The sequence below is a fragment of the Balaenoptera physalus genome (assembly GCF_965194825.1).
Source record: "Balaenoptera physalus genome assembly, chromosome: 6".
NCBI classification, from domain to species: Eukaryota; Metazoa; Chordata; class Mammalia; order Artiodactyla; family Balaenopteridae; genus Balaenoptera; species Balaenoptera physalus.
Window position 1 is genome coordinate 78,730,288 of NC_138885.1, and position 9,062 is coordinate 78,739,349.

At 33.6% G+C, this 9,062-nt stretch overlaps 1 long non-coding RNA gene across 1 annotated transcript in view; it reads right to left on the reverse strand.

Moving 5' to 3' along the window:
• LOC309663239 overlaps window positions 1-7,052 on the reverse strand; it is a 150,260-nt gene extending 143,208 nt beyond the window's left edge. The window contains exon 1 of the long non-coding RNA XR_014265169.1: window positions 3,679-7,052. This is a non-coding gene — a long non-coding RNA (uncharacterized lncRNA). The remainder of the gene's footprint in view (window positions 1-3,678) is intronic.
• Window positions 7,053-9,062: the final 2,010 nt, after the last annotated feature.

The window sequence follows — 9,062 nt, forward strand, 5'->3', positions numbered from 1 at the left end:
AATTATCCAGGCACCACATAATGATTAGATGTTCTTCTTTCTACTTATTTGTAGTTCCACTGATGCGTTTATATCCACATCTCTGTCAATATCAATTTATACATATTTATGCATAGTACTGATTCTGATCTCTCTTTATTGGATTTTTAGGTTATTCTTGTAACAACATTTGTCTATTCTTGACGTTTTTCTTTTCCATGTTACTTAGGAACAGCTTGACACCTTTCATGGAGAAACTTTTCATTGTAATTGCATTTGATTATAAACTGAGAAGGAATGAGTTATTTAACATACTGGGTAAACACTGCTTATTCTTTTTCACCCTTCAGTGTGATTTTATGTTTCTCCATATAGGTCTTGCACATTGTTAGATTTAGTCCTAGATATCTTACAAATTATATGTTTTTTTATAGGAATATTTTTGCACATTATATATTCTGGTTAGCAACTGTTGGTGTATAGAGATGTTATTTTTTTTATGTTGCTTTGTCTTCAGGAAATTACTAAGCCCATAGTTTTAATAGATTAGGATTTTCTATAGAAATAATTATAGCATCAGAATAAAAAGAAGCGGACACACTTCTGTTCCAATGTTATACCTCATTTGCTTCCTTATTGCATTGGTTAAGACCTCTCTTACAATGATGAAGAAAAGAAATGATAGCATTTTATCTTGTTCTGGACTTTACTGGGAATTTGTGTACAATTTCACCATCATTATGCTTGATACAAAAAAATTTTAGATATACTTTTGAAGGTTAGTAAATCTTTTCTCTTAATTTGCTAATGGTTTTTCTCCTGATGAATGGTAAACTTACCAATTCATTTTTCTGCATCTATGGAAATGATCCCTCACCCTCTTTAATCTATGGATGTTGAAAATTTCTTGCATTTCTGGTATGTATCATTGAATTGAGACATATTACTGATTTTTACATAATCCTGAATTTGAGTTGTAAATATATACTTAGAAACTATTTCAGTTCATAAATGAAATTGGTCTATAATTTTATTTCCTTGCACTATAGTTATTCAGTTTTTGTATCAAAATAATAGGAATCTCCTAAATGACTTGAATAGTTTTTGCTGTTTCTACTCTGAAAAGAATATATACATATACATATAGATAGGTATTCATAATAAAAATATTAGAAGTATCTTTTTCAAATTTGCTGTTAGATGATGAATAAGTTCTGGGGATCTAATGTACAGTATTATGATCATAGTTAACAATATTGTCTTATATACTTGACAGTTACTAAGAGACTACATCTTAAATAGTCTCACCACAAAAAAGAAATGACAATTATGTGTTGTGATAGAGGTGTTAGCTAATGCTACAGTGGTAATTATATTGCACTATATAAATGTATCAAATAAACACATTTTACATCTTAGCTTACACAATGTTATATGTCAATTATATCAATTAATAGATATATATACTTGTGTATATATATATATGAAATATCTTTTTTAAAGACATTTGATAAAATTAATCTGTAAGACCATCTAGTTATGATGTCCTTTGTTAAGGGAGACTTTAATTATTGAGTTAATTTATTTAATTTTTATTGATTTACTCTATAAATTTTATAGAGTAAATTTATTCTATAAATTTCTATTGATTTACTCTATCAATTTTATTGATTTTATTGATTTACTCTATTTTTTGTTCAACCTCTTCATTTACATTTACTACAAAATTTTCTATTTCATCCAAGTTCTGAAATGTATTGGCATAAAATTGTTCATAGACTTCTCCTAAGATTTCTTTTATTAATGTTAATATATTTCAGGTCATGTTGCCTTTTTGTGATGCAACTATTATTTATCTATGCTTCTTCTCTTCATTCCTTGATCATTCTAGCTAAAGATTTATACACAATTATATTTTCCAATAACCATCTTCTGGTTTTTTTAACCTATTACTTCTAATATTTCTTTTTAATTTTTTTCTACTCATTTTTATTTTGCTTTGCTCCTACTTCTTTGTTGTTTAGTCTGTTGTTCTAATCTAGATTCCTGACTTAGCACATAACTTTTTTTCTTTTTTTAGTCTAAGTAATTGAGGTTCTAAATTTACCTCTAAGTACCATTTTGACATCATCCCACAAATATCAACATGTAGTACATTCATTTTCATTCAGTTATATTTTTTAGTTTCCCATATATTGATGATATTCTGAGAATATTACCTTGACAATATTTAGCTATGTCTACATAGACTAGGGTGAAATCTACCCTGAAAACTGAGATTCTCAATCTCATTAAGTGTGAGCTGCCACAAACTCATATGGAGACAACCTTTGTGATCCTGAAGGAATAGGATGAATTGTCAGCCAGCGCTAAAGTGAGTACCTCGGGCCAAAACAGTTGAAGCTCTCTGGAGAATTCGGAAGTTTGCATTTTATAAGGCCATTTTTCCTTTCACAGTCATAAAGAATGCTGCAGAGCCTTATCTGTTAGCCAGAAACTACATTGTTCTTATCACCACAGTCTTCTGGAAAAAGTGAAAGGAAAATCCTATTTAAAAATAACATAAAATTTGTAAGATATCTAGGACTAAATCTAACAATGAGGTTTTGGTTTCAGTCCTACCTCAGCTTCATAGTTCTGCCAGGATTACGTTGCAGGCAGGTAAGACATCCTGCTTACATCAGTAGGCAGGCACTAGAAACATCCCTTTAAGTTTTCTGTAAATTGTTCTCATCAATGCAGGTTTTTAAATGTAGTCAATTTATCCCTGCCACGGTTATAACCCTAACAGCTCTGGCTAATGCATTATGTTAATCAGCACTGGCAGAATGGAAGAGTAGCATTCTCTCTCAAGTTACAACACACGATTAATTTATAAGAATGAAGTCAAAGATTACGGTGGGAGTAAGAACATATTTTGATCAGTGGCGACCTTGAAAAACTGTTAGGACTTCTGGTTTGTATTAGGAAGTATTGTGATTATCCCTGGCTGAGGAAACCTAGAAAGAAAATCACTTTACAGGTAGATATTGTACCAGTATTTATGCATGAACACGAGTATGCCTCCTTTAACTTAAACATTACAATCAGCGAAGTATATTCATATACATACTTTTTACTCAAACGTAATTAAACTAAAAAGACTACTTTTCTTGTGATTCACCAGTCTTTCTTTTATCTCAAATTTGGTAATCACAATTGTTTTGAATAAATTATATTTGGAGAAGACCAAAACAAACTTAATTATTTCTATTATCCTTCTTCTTTAGAAGGTGAGGGAGCAAATCTTTGTGTTCCATTGTGGCCACTCCAGAAAACACACAGATAATTCAAGACATCTTAACAGTTTTATTATTCAGAATTTAGGATGTGATAAGGGAAAGAAAAAAGTAAAGAAAATTGTCAGGTGAGACAAGACATGAATATAAGTATATTTTTTAAGCACAAGATATAATTACTAATATAAGTAATATTTAAAAGCATAGCAATATGTAACTGATTTTTAGGAACATAACATAAAAAATAAGGACTGATTCATCAAAATGTCTTAAAAATTTGCCATAAGGACAGAGTTAACATAACATTTTGACAGTAAGAAGGAACCTTTGTTATCTAGGCATAAAATAATTTGATCATTTCACAACAGAAAACCTAAATTTCAGTTTTACTTTTCTAATAATTTGTAATTAAAGATGTAACAGGGCTTCCCTGGTGGCGCAGTGGTTGAGAGTCTGCCTGCCAATGCAGGGGACGCGGGTTCGAGCCCTGGTCTGGGAGGATCCCACATGCCGCGGAGCAACTGGGCCCGTGAGCCACAATTACTGAGCCTGCGCGTCTGGAGCCTGTGCTCCGCAGCAAGAGAGGCCGCGATAGTGAGAGGCCTGCGCACCGCGATGATGAGTGGCCCCCACTTGCCGCAACTAGAGAAAGCCCTCGCACAGAAACGAAGACCCAACAAAGCCATAAATAAATAAATAAATAAATAATTTTTAAAAATTTAAAAAAAAAAAGATGTAACAATTTGTAATGAAGGATATCCAAGATGACTGTCCTGTTCTAGAAAATTCTTTTTAATGGCGTTAAGAATTGTTATATACTTCACAATGGCCACCCTTTATGCCAATGCAAGTGGCCAATCCGGAGAAAGAGCAAAAAAAAAAAGAAAGACATGTTGGCAAGAATGTGGAGAAAAATGAAGTCTTGTGCACTGTTGGTGGGAAAGTACCTTGGTGCAGCCAGTACAGAAACAGTATGGAGGCTCCTCAAAAAATTAAAAATAAAATTACCATATGATCCAGCAATTCCAATTCTGGGTATATACCCAAAGGAAACAAAGTCACTAACTCATAAAGATATCTGATATCTGCACCCCCATGTTTATTGCAGTATTATTTACAATAGCGAAGACATGGAAACAACCTAAGTGTCCACTGACAGATAAATATATAAAGAAACTGTGAATGATATAATATATGCATATACGTGTACATATAGATATATATATATATGTATACAATGGAATATTATTCAGCCATAAAAAAGAAAGAAATCCTGCCATTTGCTAAACATGGATGGACCCTGAGGGCGTTATTCTAAGTGAAATAAATCAGACTGAGAAAGGCAAATACTGTATGGTCTCACTTATATGTGGAATCTAAAAAAAAAAAACCAAACTCATAGATACTGAGAACAGACTGACGGTTGTCAGAGAGGGTGTTAAATGAGTGAAGGTGGTCAAAAGGTACAAACTCCAGTTATAAGAAATAAATCTTGGGGATGTAATATATGGCACAGTGACTACAGTTAACAATACTGTATGTATATTTGAAAGTTGCTAAGAAAGTAAATCTCAAAAGTTCTTATCACAAGAAAAAAATTGTAAACATGTGTGGTGATAGATGTTAACTAGACTTGTTGTGGTGATGACTTTTACATACATATATGTATATATTTATATATACACACCTACATACAGGCATACCTTGGAGATATTTCAGGGGTTCAGTTCCAGACCCCCACAATAAAGCAAGTCACATAAATTTTTTTGTCTCCCAGGGTATATAAAAGGTATGTTTTAAAAAAAAAAAAGGTATGTTTACACTATACTGTAGTCTATTAAGTGTGCAATAGCATTATGTCTTAAAAATGTATATACCTGAATTAAAAAATAATGCTGTTAGAAAAATGGCACCGATAGACTTGCTCAAGGCAGAGTTGCAATAAACTTTCAATATGTAAAGAATGCAGTATCTGCAAAATGCAATAGAGCAAAAGCAAAGTACAATAAAACGAGGTATGCCTGTATGTGCATATATACCAAATCATTATGTTGCACACCTAAAATTAATACAATGTTAAACATCAATTATACCTCAATTAAAAATAAAATAAAAATTTTTAAAATAAATATGAACATGCTAAGAGACAAGAAGAAACTCAAGATGCAGGAGAGACAGACAAAAAGAGAGAAGACTGAAAGAGAGCAATTGATAGAGCAAGGTCCTAAAGAATAATGATCAGAACATGGCATCAAAAGCACAAGTTGAAAGATATGCCTTGAACAGAAGGATGAACATGTATTCCCCTGACACCAGTAAAAAAGTACAGGATTCTGCAAATGCAGCCATGTTGGTCAACGACAGTCAGATTTGAAGGCATCACACTTTTTCTGTGATATAGGCAGTGAGGTTATTCATTGTCTAGGATGTGACTTAGTCTGTTCAGGCTACTATAGCAAAATAGCAGATTAGGTACCTTATAACAACAGAAATTTATTGCTCATAGTTGTGGAGGCTGAGAAGTCTAACAGCAAGTCACCAATATGGTCACATTTGATATGGGCCCTCTTCCTGCTTCATAGCTGACACCTTCTCACTGTGTCCTCGCATGGTGGAAGGACCTAGGGATCTCTCCAGAGCCTCCCCTGTAAGGCACTAATCTGGTTCATGAAAGGTCCACCCTCAAGACCCAAGCACCTCCCAATGCCTGCCTCCCAATATCATCATCTTTGGAGTTTAGGATTTCAACATATCAATTTGGGGGGAAGGAGGAACAAACACTCAGACCATAGAGAATGATAAGGTGTGAATCTTAGATTGAGGATTTTGAGAGGACACTCTTGAAATAATAAGTGCAAATGAGAGGGATCTAAACAAGGACAAATATGAGAATAGATAAAGGGTATTGGAAGTTCAAATGATACAAAAACTGAACTTGTAGGGGACCAATCCATCAACATGTAATTTTATTTGCACTGAGCACTCAGGCATAGGAGCAGAAAAGTGTGTGAAGTATGAAGTAATTTATTAAAAGAACAAGGAGATGAGGAGCTTATGGATATAGTCAAGAGGGTAACTGAAGGAAACTTGAAAGGTCAAGAATCTGAAGACCAAAAAAACAGGAAAAATGCAGAAGGGAATGTTTATGCAGTGTCTGCAATGAGCCTGCCACGCTGCCAAGCACTTTGCCTTTGTGATTGTTATTCAGCTGTCACAATAACCTTTTGTAACAGTGTTTATTTTACTGATGGATAAACAGAAGTTCAAAGAATTAAAGTGAGTTTGACCCAGATTATTAACCTAGAAGGAAAGGAGATGATGATGAAAGAATGGGATATTCAAGTTTAAGATTTCAGACATAGAACTGAAGAACCTGGGCATATCTGAACATAATTTAGTGTTGTAATCAAATAAAATCTATAGTAATAATCTGACAAATATTAATGACATTCATCATAGTTGTTACACATAAGGTAATTATCCATGGATGATATGCAGTTTTCATTATTCTTATTGATGACTATCATTAGTATTAATTTTATACACCAAAGTCAAGTGATTATTTTTTTTCTCTTATTAGTTCCCTGATAGCTATAAAAACCCTCGGTGATGGCAGATATTCCTGATACCAAGGAGTAAAATCATTATCATGCAGTGTTAGAAAATTGTTTCTGAGCTCACTTATTTACTTCACAGAGCTTCCTTTTATTTCTCCCCAGTCCACTCAATACTACCAAGCACTAAAAAGGAGAAAAGGCCTATTAATTGTGTGTTGTGAATAAAAAGAAGAAAAAAGAGAAATCAAGTGCCCTTTCCCCCAATCTCTACTGCTAGGTTTAGGGCAGACATTCTTCCACAGGATAGATATGTTAGCAAAAAACTGATGTTAAGTGACCACTCTTTTAGACCAAGACACAGTCCCTGAAAGGCTACCATTTTTAATTGCTCCATTGCTTTTCCTGGAAAAGAATAAGCGGCAGAGTGTACTAGGAGAATGGTAAATGGAATCAGACTCCCTAGGTTCTAATCTCAGCCCTAGCTGTATGCCTAGGATAAATTAGTGAATGGACCACAGAGAGGTAATCTGGAAGACAGAAAAAGTAATTGCAACATTAACTGTTTTTAGTATTTAAACTTCTTATAATCAAACAAGTTAATGTCTCACAGCAAATCCAATCCCTGAGTGGGGCTTTGCCCCTTCTCTTATTATCTGACCAACAGAAAAAGGCTAATTGCTCACCAGTCCCGCACCATTTGTACTGTATTGTATAAGAAGCTGAGGACTTTTTCATTGTTTAAGCTCTTTATCCAATGTGCAAATATATATAAAACTTACTTTATAAATTTTACATTTTAAACCAAAACATGCTTATTATCTGAATACTTGACATTAATATAGGATGTGTTAATATAGAATATAGGCTATTTCAAGGATAGAAAATTATAACCACATTCTGCACAGGAAAAACCCCAAAATACAGGCTGACCTCTGCTGTCATCTCAGCCTCCAAGATTAGTCAGTCACAGACAGAACCAACTCTATGCACTAGTACACACATTTATTGGAAAGCACATGCTTTTGGTCCAATCCAGCAGCCAGGAGGTCCTATGCCTCTCCCATCTCCAGATGCAAGTCTCAGAGCTCCCCTCTCCCCACTGAGAGATTTTAGAGCTACAGTCCTAGACAGTCTTTGCTGCTCAAACTTTCTTTTCAGGAGCATCCTCTTTTGTGACTGCAAAAGATCTCATATGTCTCTGAGGTTGCTTATCAGAGTGAGTTTTCTTTCTTTCTTTCTTTCTCCTGAATTATTACTGTTTTCCTAGGGTCTTTTTTTTCTATATGTTTATCTCAATTCTTGTGGATTAGGCTTTTCTCTGTACCTACACATGCTTGGTTGAATGTTAATATTTAAGAATTAATCCCTGAATAGACATTTCTCCTAAGAAGACATACAAGTGTCCAATAAGCCCATGAAAGGATGCTCAACATCATTAGTCATTAGAGAAACAAAAATCAAAATCACAAAGAGATACCAACTGCATACCTATGAGGATGGCTATCATCAAAAAGACAGTAACAAGTGTTGGTGAGGATGTGGAGAAATTGGAATCCTCATACATTGACGGTAGAAATGTAAAATGATGGAATCTCTTCAGAAAACAGTTTGATGGCTTAGAATGTTTAACAGAGTTACCATATGACAAAGCAATTCTACTCTTAGGTATATACCTAAAAGAAATGAAAACATATGTCCATGCAAAAATGTGTATACAAATTTCATACAGTATTATTCATAATAGCAAAAAAAAAGTGGAATTGAATTAGGGCAGTGGCAATGGAAATGGACAGATGTGGAGAGGGAAACATTTTAACCTTAGAATCAACAACTTGATTAATAGGCTGTGAGAGGTGAGAAAATGGGGTTAAGGATTCCTCACAGATCTGTTAAGCAAACAAATGGATGGCGTTTCACTTAAAGATAGAAAAAACTGGAGATGGATTTTTGTAGAGAAGATCAAGAGTGCAGTAAGGGATACCTCAATCATTCTAAGATATGCAAGAGCAGACATCAATATATTTATTTCCTCTGTTCAGTTACCTAAAGTATTTTTTACTAACAATCATTATTTAGTTAATGGGCTTTCCTCCTCTACTTTCCAACCCCCTCAAGAATTTTGTTATATAGTCTACATAAAATGTTTTATATTTTAATTAAATTTTAAAAATTAGAAGTTTTGTATACAATACTGCATTGAATAAAGGTTAAATTTGAATATTGCAAAAAAAATTAATATTGCATTTTC